General features: G+C 38.1%; 1 protein-coding gene across 1 annotated transcript in view; it reads right to left on the bottom strand.

The window, feature by feature from the left end:
- Positions 1–21,014, bottom strand: part of KANSL1L (KAT8 regulatory NSL complex subunit 1 like) — a 140,995-nt gene that overhangs the window by 43,751 nt on the left and 76,230 nt on the right. The gene's annotated exons all lie outside the window — the stretch shown is intronic.

The raw sequence follows: 21,014 nt of genomic DNA, 5'->3' as shown, positions 1-21,014 counted from the left end.
CACCAAGGGAGTGGGAGATACCATGGAGGAAGATGGATGATAAAAGACAAGTAGGGGTCCTACAAATAAAGTTCCATGTATTTAAAAATTTTGCCCATATAATATATTGGTATTTATAGTACAGAGATTTATAATTTGTACCCAGAAGCTGAAAATATTAATGGGGAAGAAATAATCACAATCACTGTGAGCCTCCAATATGGAGGAAGGTGGTTGGGAGCATAACCAAATAAAACTTTGGGCTTTTCAACCACCTACTTTCCCTATTCCCAGGCAAAACATACACACTTTTGTCATCATATAAAGTAGCATCTAATCTAACCAACTGAATAAATTCCTCAGTTTATTCTTGCTGACTTATTTTTATTAGCTAAAACCTATTAATAAAATAAAATCACTACTCTAATTAAGATAGAATTATTGAGCCTGGATGGCTCAGTTGGTTAAGCATCCAATTCTTGATTTTGGCTCAGGTCACAATCTCAGGGCCATGAGATTCCTATGACAGGCTCTGAGGTCACAGGGGCAGGGGGGAGGGGTAGTCTGCTTGAGAGTCTCTCACAAAGCACCTCCTCCCCCTCAAATAAATAAATCTTTCAAAAAATACATTAGAATAGAATTATATTTATGATTGGCATCCTATATAAACTCTTTGTGTCAAATTTCCCACAACTGTTTCTATAAAAAACTGTATCTAGAATTCTAACCTTGGGTGCCAGAAGTCTCTGTCCTTCTATCCTATTGGGATAAAGAACTCCTCTGCCGGGAGTTAATCAGGGTGGCTTCTATTTACCTAAGGCTGAGACACTGACAGGATAGGGGCCGAGGTTGCATACTCTTACCAAGAAGGACCTGAAGACGGGAGAGAAAGCAAGATGGTAGAGGAGTAGGAGATTGAAATATCATTAGGTCCCAGAAATTCAGCTAGATAGTTACCAAACCATTCTGAATATCTACAAACTCAACAGGAGATAGACAAGAAGAAGGGCAGCAATTCTGGGAAAAGAAAATCGACCACTTTCTGGAAGGTAGGACGTGAGGAGAAGTGAATTGGAAATGAGGGGAAGACAGACCACATGGGGATGGGCCTGCTTCTGGGAAGCGGTGGAGCAGCGGAGGACAAAATCAGAACTTTTAGAAGTCTGCTCCACTGAGGGATGTTGCTCCAGAGCTAAGCGGGGGAGGAGCCCTCTCAGGGACAGTGTGGTCTCAGGACCTCCGGGGTCACAGAAAGACTGGGGGTGTCAGAGTGTGGCAGAGCTTCCAGGTATCAGAGCAGGGAAGCTGGCTAGAGAGACAAAGCCGAAGAGTGAGCTCTAAGTTTGGGGTTACCTTAAACTGTGATCCAAGACACAGTCAGGCCACTACTCTTCAAGCAGAGACCCCTCAATTGACAGATCCAAAGATATCCCCTCCATCCTCTTCTGGGAGGAGTGGCACAGGAGCGAATGGCAGGAATCTGCTGGGTTTGGAGACTCCAAATGGGGCCATGTGCCAGAAATAGAAATGATCGGTCACAGGCCAGGTGAGCAGAGTGTGTGGATGGAGACCAGGGAGACAGGAGGGATTGATTACTTTTCTCTGAGGGTGCACTGAGGAGTGAGTCCCCGAGCTCTCGGCTCCCACTGGGCAGGAGATTGGGAGGCTGCCATTTTCATTCCCATCCTCCAAAGCTTTACGGAGAGCATTCAGAGAACAAAAGCTACCAAGATCGAACCCAAGCAGATTATTTAGCCTGGCTCCTGGCAAGGGCGGTGCAATTCCGCCTCGGCAAAAGACATTTGAGAATCAATGCAACAGGCCCCTCCCCAGGAAGATCAGCAAGAATATCCAGCCAAGACCAAGTTTACCGAACAATGAGAACTGCAGAAGGCCAGAGCTAGTGGAAAGCAACACATAGAATTCATGGCTTTTTCCCCATGATCCTTCAGTCTTTCAAAGTTAAACTTTTTAAATTCTTTTTCTTATTCTAGTTTTAAAATTTTTCCTCTTTCTTCTTTTAAGGTTTTCTTAACTATTGTACCTTATCAATACCTTTTTTAAAAAAATCTTTTAAATTTTCATTGTTATAGTCATATTTTATTGCTTCATTGTACTTAACCTTATTTTTGTATACATATAGGTTTTTTATTCTTTAAAAGTGTGGGATACAATTTCTTCTAATAGATCAAAATATACCCTAAATCTAGCACATGGCTTTGTTCTAGTCTCCAGCCTGATCATATTCTTTCTTTTTTTTTTTTTCCCAACCAATATATCTTATCAATTCCTTTTCTGGAATCTTTTTAAATTTTCATCATTACAGTCATATTCCATCCCTTCATCGCGTTTACCCTTATTTTTGTATATATATGTATTTCTCTCTTTAAAATTATGGGAGGTAGTTTCCTCTAACAAACCAGAATAAACCCAAAATCAAGCAGGTGGCAATGTTCTATTCACCAATCTAAAATATATATGTATATGTATATATGTGTGTGTGTGTGTGTGTGTGTGTGTGTGTATGTGTGTGTGTGTATATATATGTATATATATACACATACACACAGACATATATATAATCTCCTCTTCCAAGTCTCTTCTGATTTGCTAACTATATTTTTCTGGGGCGGGGGGGGGGGTCTTTGCACCCTTTTAGTATTTTGTTCTCTCATTCATCTATTCTTATCTGGATAAAATGACAAGGCAGAAAAATTCAACACACACAAACACACAAAAATAGAACAAGAGGCAGTACCAATGTCTAGGGACCTAATCATTAGTAGCATGTCAAAACTAGAGTTCAGAATGATGATTACCAAGGAGGTAGCTGGGCTTGAAAAAAGCATGGAAGATATTAGAGAATCCCTTTCTGGAGAAATAAAAGAAGTAAAATAAAACCAAGTTGAAATTTAAAAAGCTATTAATGAGATGCGATAAAAAATGATGGCTCTTACTACTAGGACAAATGAGGCAGAAGAGAAAATTTGTGATACAGAAGACCAAATGATGGAGAATAAAGAAGCTGAGCAAAAGAGAGATAAACTACTGGCCCATGAGGGAAGAATTCGAGAGATAAGTGATACCATCAGAGGAAACAATATTAGAATAATTGGGATCCCAGAAAAAGAAGAGAAAAAGAGGCAGAAGGTATATTGAAGAAAATTAGAGTAGAGAATTTCAGTAATATGGCAACGGGAACAAGTATCAAAATCCAGGAGACTCAGAGAATGCCCCTCAAAATCAATAAAAAATAGGTCAACACTTTATCACTTAACAGTAAAACATACAGGTCTTAATGACAAAGAGAAAATCGTGAAAGCAGCTCGGGACAAGAAGTCTGTAACATACAATGGTAGAAATATTAGACTGGCAGCAGACCACAGAGACCTGGCAGGCAAGAAAGGACTGGCATGATACATGCAGAAGAAAAATATGCAGCCAAGACTACTATATCCAGCTCATTGAAAATAGAAGGAGAAATAAAAAGCTTCCAGGACAAACAAAAATTAAAAGAATTTGCAAACACCAAATCAGCCCTACAGGAAATATGGAAAGAGAGAGCTTAAAGTAATAGACCAGAAAGGAACAGACACAATATATAGTAACAGTCACCTTACTGGCAATACAATGGCAATAAATTCTTATCTTTCAATAGTTACCCTGACTGTATATGGGCTTAATACCCCAATCAAAAGACACAGGTTATCAGAATGGATAAAAAAAACAAGACCCATCGATATGCTGTCTATAAGAAACTCATTTTAGAACCAAAGACATCTCCAGATTTAAAGTGATGAGGTGGAAAACAATTTACCATGCTAATGGACACCAAAAGAATACTGGGGTGGCAATCCTTGTATCAGGTAAATTAGAAATTAGACTTTAAGCCAAAGACTCTAATTAGAATTGAAGAAGGACAATATATCATACTTAAAGGGTCTGCCAACAAGAAGATCTAACAATTTAAATATCTATGCCCCTAACATGGGAGCAGCCAACTATATAAACCAATTAATAAAAAAATCAAAGAAACACATTGACAATGATACAATAATAGTAGCGGACTTTGACACCCCCTCACTGAAATGGACAGATCATCTAAGCAAAAGATCAACAAGGTGGGGCGCCTGGGTGGCTCAGTGGGTTAAAGCCTCTGCCTTCCGCTCAGGTCATGATCCCAGCGTCCTGGGATCAAGCCCCACATCAAGCTCTCAGGGAGGGAGCCTTTTTCCTCCTCTCTCTCTGCCTGCCTCTCTGCCTACTTGTGATCTCTGTCAAATAAATAAATAAAATCTTAAAAAAAAAAAAAAAAGATCAACAAGGCTTTAAATGACACACTGGACCAGAGGGACATGACAGATATATTCAGAACATTCCATCCCAAAGTAAGAGAATACACAATCTTCTTTAGTACACATGGAACACTGTCCAGAAGATCACATCCTGGGTCACAGATCAGGTCTCCACCAGTATCAAAAGACTGGGCTCATTCCCTGCATATTTTCAGACCATAATGCTTTGAAACTAGAACTCAATCAAAAGTTGGAAAGAACTCAAATACATGGTGGCTAAGGAGCATCATACCAAAGAATGAATGGGTCAACAGGGAAATTAAAGAAGAATGTAAAAAATTCATGGACACAAATGAAAATGAAAACACAACTGTTCAAAATCTTTGGGACACAGCAAAGGTGGTCCCGAGAGGAAAGTATATAGCAATATAAGCCTTTATCAAGAAACAAGAAAGTCTCAAGTACACAACCTAACCCTCCACTTAAAGGAGCTGGAGAAAGAACAGTAAAGAAAGCCTAAACCCAGCAGGAGAAGAAAAATCATAAAGATCAGAGCAGAAATCAATGAAATAGAGACCAAAAGAACAGTAGAACAAATCAATGAAACTAGGAGCTGGTTCTATGAAAGAGTTAATAAGACTGATAAACCCCTGACCAGGCTTATCAAAAAGAAAAGAGAAAGGACCCAAATTAATAAAATCATGAATGAAAAAAGGAGAGATCATAACCAACACCAAAGAAATACAATTATAAGAACATATTATGAGCAACTATACACCAGCAACTTTGATAATCTGGAAGAAATGGATGCATTCTTAGAGACATATAAACTACTAAAACTGAACCAGGAAGAAATAGAAAACCTGAACAGACCCATAACCAGTAGGGGGATGGAAGCAGTCATCAAAAATCTCCCAAAAAACAAGAGCCCAGGGCCAGACGGCTTCCCAGGGGAATTCTACCAAACATTTAAAGAAGAATTAATACCTATTCTCCTGAAACTATTTCCAAAAAAATAGAAATGGAAGGAAAACTTCCAAACTCATTCTATGAGGCCAACATTACCTTGATCCCAAAACCAGATAAAGACCCCACCAAAAAGGAGAATTATACACCAATAGCCTTGATGAACATGGATACAAAAATTCTCACCAAAATACTAGTCAGTAGGATCCAACACTACATTAAAAGGATGATTCACCACAATCAAGTGGGATTTATACTGGGCTGCAAGGTTGGTTCAACATCTGTAAATCAATCAATGTGATACAATACATTAATAAAAGAAAGAATAAAAATCATATGACCGTCTCAACAGATGCTGAAAAAGGGGCATTTGACAAAGTACAGCATCCTTTCTTGATCAAAACTCTTCAAAGGGTAGGGACAGAGGGTACATAACGCAATATCATCAAAGCCATTTATGAAAAACCACAGTGAATATCATTCTCAATGGGGAAAATCTGAGAGCTTTTCCCCAAGTCAGGAACACAGCAGGGATGTCCACTATCACCACTGCTATTCAACATAGTACTAGAAGTCCTAGCCTTGGCAATCAGACAACAAAAACAAATAAAAGGCATCCGAGTCAGCAAAGAAGTCCAACTCTCACTCTCTGCAGATGATATGATACTTTATGTGGAAAACCCAAAAGACTCTACTCCAAAACTGCTAGAACTCATACAGCAATTCAGTAAAGTGTCAGGATATAAAATCAATGCTCAGAAATCAGTTGCATTTCTATACACCAACAGCAAGACAGAAGAAAGAGAAATTAAGGAGTCAGTCCCATTTACAATTGCACCCAAAACCATAAGATACCTAGGAATAAATCTAACCAAAGAGGCAAAGAATCTGTACTCAGAAAACTATAAAGTACCCATGAAAGAAATTGAGGAAGACACCAAGAAATGGAAAAATATTCCATGCTCATGGATTGAAAGAACAAATATTGTGAAAATTTCTATGCTACCTAAAGCCATCTACACATTTAATGCAATCCCAATCAAAATACCATCAATTTTTTTCAATGAAATGGAACAAATAATCCTAAAATTTATATGGAACCAGAGAAGACCCGGAATAGCCAGCGGAATGTTGAAGAAAGCCAAAATTGGTGGTATCACAATTCCAGACTTCAAGTTCTATTACAAAGCTGTCATCATCAAGACAGTATGGTACTGGCAGAAAAACAAACACATAGATCAGTGGAACAGAACAGAGAGCCCAGAAATGGACTCTCAACTCTATGGTCAACTAATCTTCAACAAAGCAGGATAGACTGTCCACTGGAAAAAAGACAGTCTCTTCAACAAATGGTGTTGGGAAAATTGGACAGCCACATGCAGAAGAATGAAACCGGACCATTTCCTTACACCACACACAAAAAGAGACTCAAAATGGACGAAAGACCTCATTGTGAGACAGGAATCCCTCAAAATCTTTGAGGAGAACAGGCAGCAACCTCTTCAACCTCAGCTGTAGCAACTTCTTCCTAGAAACACTGCCAAAGGCAAAGGGAACAAGGGCAAAAATGAACTATTGGGACTTCATCAAGATCAAAAGCTTCTGCACAGCAAAGGAAATAGTCAACAAAACCAAAAGACAAATGACAGAATGGGAGAAGATATTTGCAAATGACATGTCAGATAAAGGGATAGTATCCAAAATCTGTAAAGAACTTACCAAACCCAACACCCAAAGAGCAAATAATCCAATCAAGAAATGGACAGAAGACATGAACAGGCATTTCTGTAAGGAAGACATCCAGATGGCCAACAGACACATGAAAAAGTTCTCCACATCACTTGGCATCAGGGAAATACAAATCAAAACCACAATGAGATACCACCTCACACCAGTCAGTATGGCTAAAATTAACAAGTCAGGAAATGACAGATGTTGGCGAGGATGCAGATAAAGGGGAACTCTCCTACACTGTTGGTGGGAATGCAGGCTTGTGAAGCCACTTTGGAAAACAGTAGGGAGGCTCCTCAGATAGTTGAAAATAGAGCTACCCTATGACCCAGCAATCACACTACTGGGTATTTACCCTAAAGATACAAATGTAGTGTTCCAAAGGGGCACGTGCACCCAAATGTTTATAGCAGCAATGTCCACAATAGCCAAACTATGGAAAGAACCTAGATATCCATCAACACATGAATTGGATAAAGAAGGTGTGGTGTATATATATACAATGGAATACTATGCAGGCATCAAAGGAAATGAAATTTTGTCATTTGCAACAACATGGATGGAGAGGGCATTATGCTGAGCGAAATAAGTCAATCAGAGAAAGATTGTCATATGAGCTCTCTGATATGAGGAATTTGAGAGGCAGGATGGGAGGTTGTGGGGGGTAGGGAAGGAAAAAATGAAACAAGATTGGATCGGGAGGGAGACAAACCATAAGAGCCTCTTAATCTCACAAAACAAACTGAGGGTTGCTGGGGCATGGGGGGAAGGATAGGGTGGCTGAGTTATGGACATTGGGGAGGGTATGCGCTATGGTGAGTGCTGTGAAATGTGTAAGCTTGATGATTCACAGACCTGTACCCCTGGGGTAAAAAATACATAATATGTTAATAATAATAAGAGTTGAAGAAATATTTATGGACAAATAAACATTTTTAAATTCTTAATTGAAAATGAAATTGTACTTTAAAGTAAGCTTGTGAGGGCACCTGGGTGGCTCAGTGGGTTAAAGCCTCTGCCTTCGGCTCAGGTCATGATCCCAGGGTCCTGGGATCGAGCCCCGCATCGGGCTCCCCGCTCAGCAGGGAGCCTGCTTCCTCCTCTCTCTCTCTGCCTGCCTCTCTGCCTACTTGTAATCTCTGCCTGTCAAATAAATAAATAAAATCTAAAAAAAAAAAAAAAAAAAAAAAAAAAATAAAGTAAGCTTGTGGCCACATTTACATTTAAGACTTATACTAGGGTATCATTCATATTCATATCTTATTAATGCCTGCCAATGCATTTTCCTGAATCTGAAGATATTTCTATACTTTCGATAGATCAAGCAATCTTATATCAAGCATAAAAAGGCATAGATTCTCCAAGAATAAACTAAAATGTTATAATAACAAATAAGATCAGACAGCAAAATATGTGATCCAGCTAGAAGAATAAGAAAGTCAAAAAAATTAAAATAGCTTTTGAAATTACATGGATTTTAACAATTGTTGCCGTGGGCCAGGATTTCATAGGAAAGAGGAACTTTGCTGAAGCTCTTCGAATAAGTAGTGTTAAGATTCAGCATTAACATTTAAAAGAAAACTACAAAGTTGTACTTCCATTTATTCAAATAGTGCTAAATATGTTTATCTTTTCATTCCTCATGACACTTCAGTTTCCCCATATAAGATGGGGTATATTAAGTAAGAAATAAAGCTATTTTTCAAATAAAGCATTTATAAGTTAAAACAATGCCTTCCATATAATTTTTTAAATAAGTTTTAGCTATGATAATTTGACATTCTCATAGAGATAGATATTATAAGGGCAAAATCAAGAAAAATGCATACTCATTTATGCTTTTTATTAATTTTGCCCAGCAAAGGAATCATAGCTTCTACAAACAAGAATTTTAAATAATCATTCCAATCCTTGTATCTTTATTGCTCTGGCAGAACAAGTACTTTAAGAGTTGCCTGTGGAAATATGGAGGATAAAAAGGGTTCATAATGAATTCATAGAACTGGCTAAGGAAGTTTTTAGGCAGAGTATGCTCAAAGTACCAACTAGCTTCATTTAATTATCTACGATAAATTACGGATGGAATAGAATGTGATCAAAATGGAGCCATTAAGTTTTCAAAAAGAACTTAGGGGAAATACAGAACCAAGGTTTGCTGTAGGCTCTGGCCACTCCAGAGAGCAAAAGGTTCACACAGTAAAAAATGATATCAACACACAGACCAAAACAAGGGAATTGGCCAACAAAACTGGCTTCAGAATCAAAATCTCTCAGTCAGGACTGCAAGACCCTTTGTTAAAACCTTAGAAAGGTTTGAGGCAGGTTGATAAATCCTGGCTTCAGCCCAGAATTCTATCAAAGAATTTTTAAGGTTTTATTTTTAAGTAATCTCTATACCCAACATGGGGCTCAAACTTATAACTCTGAGATCAAGAGTCACAATCTCTGCTAACTGAGCCAGCCAGGAGCTCTGTGGTTTCTTTCTTTCTTTCTGATTTTTATTTATTTATTTGACAGATGGAGATCACAGAGAGGCAGGCAGAGAGAGAGGAGGAAGCAGGCTCCCTGCTGAGCAGAGAGCCCGATGTGGGTCTCAATCCCAGGACCCTGGGATCACGACCTGAGCCGAAGGCAGAGGCTTTAACCCACTGAGCCACCCAGGCGCCCCTGCTCTGTGGTTTCTAAGAATCTTAAAGGAGACTTTCAATGATCTTCTCTGCTCAACGAAAGTGCTTCTAAGTATCTTAAGCATACTCTCTCACCGCACCCTCCACACAAAGTCCAAAATTAAGAAGGATCTGTCTTGAAGAGATTTGCAGATAGGACTTCTGTTCAGTGGAGTTTATTTTAAGGTGAACCATAAGAAGTCTACAAAGTTTTAACAACTTGAACTTGGACTAAGAAATAGTTCAAAATTAAAAGGACTTTGGGCCTTCAGCCTTTTTCAGTCAGGAAGTATGCTGAGAAAACTAAAACATGCAAAAAGGGGATCTTTTAAATGGAAAAGAAAAGATGACAGAATGTAACCAAGAGCTCAGAGAGCAGACGTAACAGCTACAAAAACCACTTCCAGAGAAACAGACCCACGTCGACAAATCTGTAACATGGGCCTATGTATTTCAGAACTGCTATATTCCTCCCATTTTCCCATCTGAGCAGTGTCTATTCTGATTATCCCTATCTCAGTGTTATGTTGGGTACGTGTAAAGGAAGTAGTTTAATTGCACTAGTTTACAAATCAGTCTTTCAATCCAGAGGAACCATATTTGAGGATCTATACCCAAAGAACCAAATGTGAGGGACCTACACCTTAAAAGTCTCGTTTCAGGGGTGCTGGCAGGCTCAGTCAGTAGGGAATGTGACTCTTGATCTTAGGATCATGAGTTCAAGCCCAACATTAGGGTAGAGTTTACTTTTTAAAAATTTTTAAATAAAACTAAAAAAAAAAAGTATTTTTTCAGATACCTGGGCATGATTTAATATGATAAAATTCAAGACGTTAAGCCTGAGCTTAATGAAGTAACGGGATGAGACACAAGGGACTTTAGGGAAGCGATTAAGTATTTTTTACATATGAGAGGTCAATAAATGGGAACTAGAGAATGGATTGTGGTAGTAAACCTCCAGTGATGGCTTCCAATGAACCACGTCTCCCTCCCAATATTCTTGCCCTTGAATAGTTGCTTCCATATTAAATCCCATACTGATTTGCTTTACCCAATAAGTTGAACAGAAAATTTCATATTAGTTTAAAGCCTGAGTCTTAAGAAAAACTGGCAGCTTTCATATTTGCATTTTTGAGTGCCTGGGTCACAATATAAAACTACCCTGCTAAAGAAACCATGTGAAAAGACCACATGAAAAGGCCTGACACTACATAAAGAGAAAAAGAAGTCAAGGTCACTAGCCCATTCAAGCCTCCAAATGACTCCAACCCCAGACACCATCTTATTGCAACTGTATGAGATCTCAGGTAAAACTGAAAGAACAACAACTCAGGCAATTGACATGAAAGATAATTGTTTTAAACAACTCAAATTTGCGATGGTTTATTATACAACAGTAGATGATGAAAAGAAAAAGAATGGGGTAACTCTGAATGTGCAGCGTGGGCCACATGCCTACTTCTATGGTGAAGAAAATATATAACATGATGAATTTTTACATATGTATATACCTGGTAACCACCACCATCACCACCTCAATTAAGATAGGAAGCAGTTCCAACCACCTAGAAACCTTGGTTACATCCTTTGCTGATCAACAGCACCCCTCAACTAAAGTTACCACAAATCCTCATTTGTATAAATACCAGTAAGTTTTGTATTTATCATAGATTATGTACTCTTTCCTTTCACTCAACATAATGTCTAGGAAATAGATATATATTTTTGTATCAGTCCATCCTTTTTATTGCTATATGTATATATACCATAATTTTCCTGCTGATGGACCTTTCTTGAGATTTTATTTGAGTGAGAGAGAGCGCAAAAACGGGAAGAGGCAAAGAGAGAGGGTGAAGCAGACTTGATCCTAGGACCCTGGGATCACGACCTGAGCCAGGCAGATGTTTTCACTGACTTTCACATGCTTTCACCCATGTGCCCCAGGTGATGGACAGTTAGATTGCTTTCTATTTGGGGCAATAATGAAGAACCTGTTATGACCACTCTTATACAAGTCTTTTTGTGTACATATGTATTCATTTCTCCTGGGAAAGTTCCTAAAAGTGGAATTTCTAAGTTAGAAGAGTAGATGCATATTGTGATATCTTGTTGTAATTTTAATTGCATTTCCTTGATGAGTAATGATTTTAAGCACATTTTCATAGGCTTATTGGCCACACTATCTTCTTTTATGAAAGATTTGTTAAAATTTTATGCCTATTATGTTTTTATTTAGAAGTAGTTCTTGTGGTAAAATACACATAGAATTTATTATTTGAATTATTTTAAAGTATATAACTATTTTTAATTGGGCTATTTGTCTTTTTCTTGTTTTTTAGCCATTTAAAATGTATATGTATGTATTCAAGAAACAAAATCTTTGTTGGATATATCTACCGCAACTATCTTTCTCCAGTGTATATTTTGACTTTGTTAATGCTGCCTTTAATATAAATAAGTTAATAATTTTAACAAAGCTCAAGTTAACAATTATTTAAGTGTTTGTTTTGTTTTGTTTTGTTTTTTTAAGAATGACTATCACAGGGCACATGGGTGGCTCAATCAGTTAAGCGATTAACTCTAGATTTTGGCTGAGGTCATGATCTCAGAGTCATGGCATGGAGCCCTGCCTGCATCAGGCTCAGTACTCAGTGGGGAGTCTGCTTGAGATTATCCCTCTCCCTTTGCTCCTCCACCATGCTCTAAAATAAAGAAATTTTTAAAAAAAGATATATGACTATCCCCAAAATATGAAGGTATTCTCCTATGTTTTCTTCTAGGTTTATTGTTTCCCTTTCATATTCAGGTCTATGATTCATCTTCTATTTTTGTGAATGTCAGTATGTGTTTGTAGCTGAGTAGTTAGCTCTCTCAGTCCATTTCCTGCCTGTAAACTTTTGGGTATCTAACAACTTTCATTTCATGCAGTCTCTGCCCGTTTTAGTCTAATTCTGTCAATATGAAATTCTCAAGAGCCTTGTGGGTCTCCCCTATATATCAAGAGGATCCCTGTCATTAGACAAGAGGGTTCCCCCCAAGGAATAATAATAATGGATAACCCCATTATTTTTTGACTTCTACTAAGATGGTTGATTGGATCTCTGCATCACATGCCCAACCTCTCTGGCAAAAATTTGTCTAGCCAAACCCCTGGATTCTCTCCAGAGTATGCTATATGATTTTTGTTTGGTTTTGGCACCAAGATGAAAATTTTCCAAATTATCAAGTTCTGTTTCCTTTTTAGTTAACAAGTACTTCCCCAATTTATCTATTTCCTCTAATATTTTATTATAAAGAGCAAAGAGAAACTACACTATAAATTCCAAACTTTGCTTGATAATTTCCTCAGCTAAATATCTATGAGTTCAATGTTTACAAGTTTTATTTTCCATTCAATAGTAGAATATTTTCAGACAAGTTTTCTAGAACCTTGTAACAAGGATCATCTTTCTTCCAGTTTCTAATATTTCCTTCTAAAATCGTATCAAAGGTACCTTTAATGCTCACATTTCTAGTAACGTTCTGTTCATGACAATGTATGTACTCGTATGTATTCTCTAACATGATAGCACCTTGCCTTCCATCCTCTTCACTTCTTTCTGAACTCTCAACAGAATCTAGGCTCCCCTCAAAATTCTTTCAGCCTCTACCCATTACATAATTCCAAGATCATGTTCACAGTTTTATCATTTATTACAGCAGGACCCCAACTCCTGGTAACAAACTCTGTTATTAGTTTCCTAGGGATGTCATAAAAAATTGCCACAAACTGGGTGGCTCAAACCACAGAAGTTTATTTCTCATTGTTTTGGAGGCCAGATGTCCAAAACTGAGATGTTGGCAGGGCTGAGCTTCCTGTGAAGGCTCTATGGCAGAATTGTTCCTTGACTCTTTCAGCTTCTGGTGGCTCCTGGTGTTCCATGGCTGTTTTAACATAATTCCAATCTCTGCCTCCATCCCCACATAGCCTTCTTCTCTGTGTCTCTATGGCTCTAATTTCTCTATTTCCTTCATAGGCTCACAGGCTCATCTTAAATCCAAAATTATCTCAAGATCTTTAACTCAATTGCATCTACAATGGCCTTATTTCCAAATAAGGTCAATGTATTGGTTTGCTAGGTGTGCCATCACAAAGTACCACAACCAAGTTTTTTAAACAACAGACTTACTTTTCATATTCCTGGAGGCTAGAAGTCAGATCAAGATGTCAGTAAAACTGGTTTCTTCTGAGGACTAAAAGGAAGAATCTGTTCCACACCTCTCCCCTAGCTGCAGTATTTTTTGCTGCCAATCTTTGACATTCTTTGGTTAGTTGAAGAGTAATTCTGATCTCAATCTTCACCTTCACATGATGTTCACACTGTGTACATGCATCTACTTCTGACTTTTCCTTTTTATAAGGACACCAGTCACACTGGATTAGGGCCCAACTTAATCTCCTCATCTTAACTAATAACATCTGCAACAACCCTATTTACAAATAAGCTCACATTCTGAGATACTAGAGGTTAGCACATACTAGGGGTTATGTTAGTTCAACATATGAATTCTGATGGACACGATTCAATCTTTAACAGTCACATTCATAATAGCAGGAGTTAGGGCATGGAAATATCTTTTGTGGGAAAGACAGAATTACGCCCATTACATTCCGCCCCCCTTAAATATTTCATTCTATTCTCTTTTCGCTTACATGGTATCTGATGAGAACTCAACTGTGATTCATATACTTATTCCTCTATAGATAAGATATTTTTTTTTCCTCTGCCTTTCTTCAAGATTTTCTGTCTTTGGTTTTTTGCAGTTTGAATTTGTTATGCCTAGGTATTTCACTTTTTGTTGTTTTTTTGTTGTTTTTTTGTTTTTTGTCTTGCATTTATCCTGCTTGATGTTCTTCTGCTTGAGTGTTCTGGATGTGTGGTTTAGTGCTTTAGAAAATTCTAATGTATTATTACTTCAAATATTTTTTCTGCTCCATTCTTCTACTCTTCCTCGTATTCCAATTACACATTCTGAAAATACCCTCAAATTCTTAGATTCATTGTTGTTTTTTTATTCATTTTTCTCTTTGGATTTCAGTTTGTGAAGTTTCTATTTGCCTTACCCAAGCTTATTGATTCATTCCTCAGTCATATCTAGTCTACAGATGAGGTTATGAAAGGTATGCTTCATTTAGGTTATAGTGTTTTGTTTTGTTTTTTTTAAGATTTTATTTATTTATTTGACAGAGAGAGATCACAAGTAGGCAGAGAAGCAGGCAGAGAGAGAGGAGGAAGCAGGCTCCCCGCTGAGCACAGGGCCCGATGTGGGGCTCGATCCCAGGACCCTGAGACCATGACCCGAGCCGAAGGCAGAGGCTTTAACCCACTGAGCCACCCAGGCGCCCCGTTACAGTGTTTTTTATTTCTAGCATTTACTTTTGATCCTTAAAAGTTTACATCTCTCGAGAGGTCCAAGATGGCAGAGGAGTAGGAGACCTTAGTTTTGTCTGGTCCCAGGAATTCAGAGAGATAGCTATTAAAACATTCTGAACACCTGCAAACTTAACCACAAATCTCAGCAAAGAACAGCTGCAACTACAAATAGAGACCACTTTCTGCAAGGTAGGAGGTGCAGAGAAATAAATCCGAGGCAATAGATCAGAAGATAAATCACACAAGAAGGGAGCCTCTGTAAGTCAACTGCTGGAAAGTGATAGAGCAGCCGAGTGAAAAATTTGAACTTTTAGAAGTCTGCTCTGGTGAGGGACATCCCTGACTGAAAGGTGCTCAAGTGGCAAAGCAGAGTGGATTCCTTGGTAGGACAGTTTATCACAGGATTCTCAGGGTAACAGGAAGACTGGGGTTGCTTGAGAGTGGCAGAGCTCTGTCATCGAAACAGGGAAGCTGGTTTCAATCAGTGAGCCCAAGAGTGGGCTCTCATCTTGGGGATGTCATAAACTGTGAAACACAGCATGGTCCAGCAACTGCTCTCTGAGCAAGGGCTCAGCAAGCAGCAGAACCACAGTGAGATGCCCCCCACCATCCCTGGGAGGAGTAAAGCCAATGAAAGCCGCAGGAGTCTTCAGGGTTTGGAGAATTCAAAATGGGACTGCAGGCCTGAGAGAGAAATGCATGGTCATAGGCTCGGTGACCATGGAGGGTAGACAAAGAGCAGGGAGACAGGAGTGACTCAATGCTTTTCCCTGAGGGTATACTGAGAAGTGGGGTCCCGAGCTTTCAGTGCCTGGGCTGGAGACTGGGAGGCCGCCATTTTCATTCTCATCCTCTAAAGCAGTGCAGAAAGCCTTCAGGGAACAAAAGCCACATAGAGCAATCTGGAGCAGATTACTTAACCCGGACCCCTGGCATACGCAGGGCAATTCAACCTCAGAAAAAGACGCCTGAGAATCAGCACAACAGGCTCCTCCCCCCAAGTGATCAGCAAGAACATCCAGCTAAGACCGAATTTACTGATCACACAGAACTGCAAAATTCCAGCACTAAAAGAAAATAGTATATAGAATTCATGTTTTTTCCCCATGAGTCCTTAGTCTTTCAATTTAATTTTTTTCTCTTTCCTTCTTCAAGCAGTTTAATCAACTTTTTAAAGTCTTTTTAATTTTCATTTTTACACTTACATTCTATCCTATCATTGTATTTAATTTTACTTTTGTATATACATAAGATTTTCTATCTTTACAATTTTGGAATGCAGTTTCTTCTAATAAACAGACCAAAATACACCCAAAATCTTGTGTATTGCTCTGTTCTATTCATCTGTCTGATTATATATATATCTATTTTTTCCGGTTTCAAGTCTCTTCTAATTTGTTTACTGTCTATTTCTCTGGAGTCATAGTTGCCATTTTATTAATCCTTTCTCCTCTCATTCATCTATTCTTCTCTGGACAGAACAACAAGACAGAAAACCTCACTTCAAAAAAGAGAAAAATAAGCAATACTGACTGCCAGGGACCTAATCAGTATGGACATAAATAAGATGTAGGAACTAGAATTCAGAATAACAATTATAAAGATACTAGCTGGGCTTAAAAAAAGGCATAGAGAACACTACAGAATCCCCTTCTGAAGAAATAAAAGAACTAAAATCTAATCAAGTCAAAATAAAAAAGGCTATTAATGAGATGCAATAAAAAATGGAGGCTCTAAGAACTAGGATAAATAAGGCAGAAGAGAGAATTAGTGATACAGAAGACAAAATGATGGAAAATAAAGAAGCTCAGAAAAAGAGAGATAAACAACTACTAGATCATGAAGTGAGAATAAATTGATTCTATAAAGCAAAAGAATATTAGAATCACTGGGATCCTAGAAGAAGAGGAAAGAGAGAGGGGCAGAAGGTATATTGGAGCAAATTAGAGCAGAGACCTTCCCTAAACTGGGGAAGGAAACAGACATTCAAGTCTGGGAGGATTTTGAAAGAATCCCCCTCAAATCAATAAAAATAGGTCAACAACTCAACACTTCAGTGAAAATTGCAAATCTCAGAGACAAAGAAAATCCTGAAAGCAGCTCAGAATAAGAGGTCCATAGCCTACAAGGGTAGAAACATTACACTGCCAGATGACCTATCTACAGAGATCTGACAGGCCAGAAAAGACTGCATAATATATTCAGGGTGCTAAGTAAGAAAAATATGCAGCCAAGAATATTTTATCCAGCAAGGATGTCATTCAAAATAGGAGGAGAGATAAAACCTTTCAGGACAAACAGAAATTAAAAGAATATGTGATCACTAAACCAGTCATTAAGCAAAGAGAGAGCCCAAAAGTCACACACCAGAAAGGAACAGAGACAATATACAGAAACAGTGACTTTACAGGTAATACAGTGGCACTAAATTGATATCTTTCAAAGTTACTCTGAATGTAAATGTGCCAAATGCCCCAGTCAAAAGATACAGGGTATCAGAATGGATAAAAACAAGCAAGAAACATCGATATACTGTCTATAAGGGACCCATTTTAGACCTAAAGACATCTCCAAATTGAAAGTGAGGGGGTGGAAAACAATTTATCATGCTAATGAACCATAAGAGAAAGCTGGGGTGGCAATCCTTATATCAAACAAATTCGATTTCTTAAATCAAAGACTGTAATAAGAGATGCAAAAGGATACTATATCATAATTAAAAGGTCCATCCAGCAAGATCTAATCATTGTATGTATTTATGTCCCTAACATGGGAGCAGCCAAATATATAAGCCAAATAATAAGAGAATTAAAGAAACATGTTGTTAATAATAGAATTATAGTAGGGGACTTTAACACCCTCTCACTGCAATGAACAGATCATCTAAGCAGAAGATCAAAAAGGAAACAAGGGCTATGACTGACACACTGGGCCCGATGTACTTCACAGATACAGTCAGAGCACTCCACCCCAAAACAACAGAATAAACATTTTTTTGAGTTCACATGGAACATTCTCCAGAATAGATCACATACTGGGTCACAAATCAGGTCTCAAAATACTGGGATCATTCCCTGCATATTTTCAGACATCAATGCTTTGAAATTGGAACTCAATCGCAAGAAGAAAGTTGGAAAGAATTCAAATACATGGAGGTTAAAGAACATCCTACTAAGGAATGAATGGGTCATCCAGGAAATTAAAGAATTTTTAAAAAATCATGGAAACAAATGAAAATAAAAATGCAACTGTTCAAAACCTTTAGGATGCAATGAATGTGGTCCTAAGAGGGAAATGTATACAATACAAGTGTTTCTCAAGAAACAAGAAAGATTTTAAATACACAACCTAATCTTATACATAAAGGAGCTGGAGAAAGAACAGAGAAGAAAGCCTAAACCCAGCAGGAGAAGAGAATTAATAAAAATTAGAGCAGAAATCAATGAAATAGAAACCAAAAGAACAGTAGAACAGATCAATCAAACTGTGAACTCGTCCTTTGAAAGAATTAATAAGATTGATAAATCCCTGACCAGACTTACCAAAAAGAAAGAAGGATCCAAATAAATAAAATCACATATTTGAAAGAGGAGAAATCACCACCAACATCAAAGAGATACAAACAATGATAAGAACATATTATGAGCAACTATATGCCAACAAATTAGGCAATCTGGAAGAAATGGATGCATTCCTAGAGACCTATAAACTACCAAAACTGAACCAGGAAGAAACAGAAAACCTGAACCGATCCATAACCAGCAAGGAAACTGAAGCAGTAATCAAAAAAAACTCCCAACAAACAAGAGTCTGGACTGGAGGACTTCCCAGGGGAATTCTACCAAACATTTAAAGAAGAATTAATACCTATTCTTCTGAAGCTGTGTCAAAAAACAGAAATGAAAGGAAACCTTCCAAACTCCTTCTATGAGGCCAGCCTTACCTTGATCCCAAAATCAGACAAAGACCATGACAAAAAGAATTACAGACCATATTCCTGATGAATGTGGATGCAAAAATTCTCACCAAGATACTAACCAATAGGATCCAACAATACATTAAAAGAATTATTCACCATGACCAAGTGGGATTTATTCCTGGGCTGCAAGGGTGCTTCAGCATCTGCAAATCAATCCATGTGATACACTACATAAATAAAAGAAAGGACAAGAACCACCTGATCCTCTCAATAGATGCAGAAAAAACACCTGACAAAGTACAGCATCCTTTCTTGAGTAAAATTCTTCACAGTGTAGGGATAGAGGGAATATTCCTCAATTTCATAAAGGTTATATATAAAAAGCCCACACCGAATATCATTCTGAGTGGGGGGAACTTGAGAGATTTCCCCCTAAAGTCAGGAACACAGCAGGGACGTCCACTATCACCACTACTATTCAACGTAGTACTAGAAGTCCTCATGTCAGCAACCAGACAACAAAAAAGAAGTAAAAGGCATCCAAATCAGCAAAGAAGTCAAACTCTCATTCTTCACAGATGACGTGATATTCTATGTGTAAACCCGAAAGACTCCACCCCAAAATTTCTAGAACTCGTACAGTAATTCAGCAATGTGGCAGGATATAAAATCAATGCACCGAAATCAGCTGCATTTCTATACTAACAATATGACAGAAGGAGAAATTAAGGAGTCGACACCATTTACAATTGCACTCCAAACCATAAGATATCTAGGAATAAACTGAGCCAAAAAAGCAAAGGATCTGTGCTCAGAAAACTATAGAACACTCATGAAAGAAATTGAGGAAGACATAAAGAAATGGAAAAACATTTCACACTCATGGACTGGAAGAACAAATATTGTGTTAAAATGTCTCTGCTACCTAGAGCAATCTATACATTCAATGCAATCCCTATCAAAATACCATCAACTTTTTTCACAGAGCTGGAACAGATAATTCTTAAATTTCTGTGGAGCCAGAAAAGACCCTGAATAGCCAAAGGAATGTTGAAAATGAAAACCAAACCTGGTGGCAACACAATGCCAGACTTCAAGGTATATTACAAAGCTGTAATCATCAAAGACAGTATGGTACTGGCACAAAAAAGAGAAACACAAGATCAACAGAACAGAATAGAGAACCCAGAAATGGACCCTCAACTCTATGGTGAACTAATCTTCAACAAAGCAGGAACGAATAGCCAATGGAAAAAGACAGTCTCGTCAATGAATGGTGTTGGGAAAACTGGACAGTCACATGCAGAAGAATGAAACTGGACCGTTTTCTTACACCATACACAAAAATAAACTCAAAATGGATGAAAGACCTCAATGTGAGACAGGAATCCATCAAAATCCTTGAAGAGAACACAGGCAGCAACCTCTGTGACTTTGGCAGCAGCAACTCCTTGCTAGCCACATCTCCAAAAGGAAGGGAAATGAAGGCAAAAATAAAAATGAACAACTGGGATTTCATCAAGATCAAAGGCTTTTGCACAGCAAAGGAAACAGTCAATAAAACCAAAAGACAACTGACAGAATGGGAAAAGATATTTGCAAATGTCTTATCAGATAAAGAGCTAGTATCTAAAATCTGTAAAGAATTTACCAAACGCAACACCCAAAGAACAAATAATCCAATCAAGAAATGGGCAGAAGACACCAACAGGCATTTCTGCAAAGAAGACATCCAGATGGCCAACAGACACATGGAAAAATGCTCCACATCACTTGGCATCAGGGAAATACAAATCAAAACCCCAATGAAATACCACCTTACACCAGTCAGAATGTCTAAAATTAGCAAGTCAGGAAATGACAGATCTTGGTAAGGATGCAGAGAAAGGGGAACCCTCTTACACTCTTGGTGGGAATGCAAGCTGGTGCAGCCACTCTAGAAAACAGTATGGAGGTTCGTCAAAAAGTTGAAAACAGAACTCCCTATGACCCAACAATTGCACTCCTGGGTATTTACCCCAAATATACAAATGTAATGATCCAA

The sequence above is a fragment of the Martes martes genome (genome assembly GCF_963455335.1).
Source record: "Martes martes genome assembly, chromosome: 3".
Lineage (NCBI taxonomy): Eukaryota > Metazoa > Chordata > Mammalia > Carnivora > Mustelidae > Martes > Martes martes.
The sequence above is the reverse complement of the archived record's forward strand: the minus strand, read 5'-3'. Positions and strand labels throughout refer to the sequence as shown.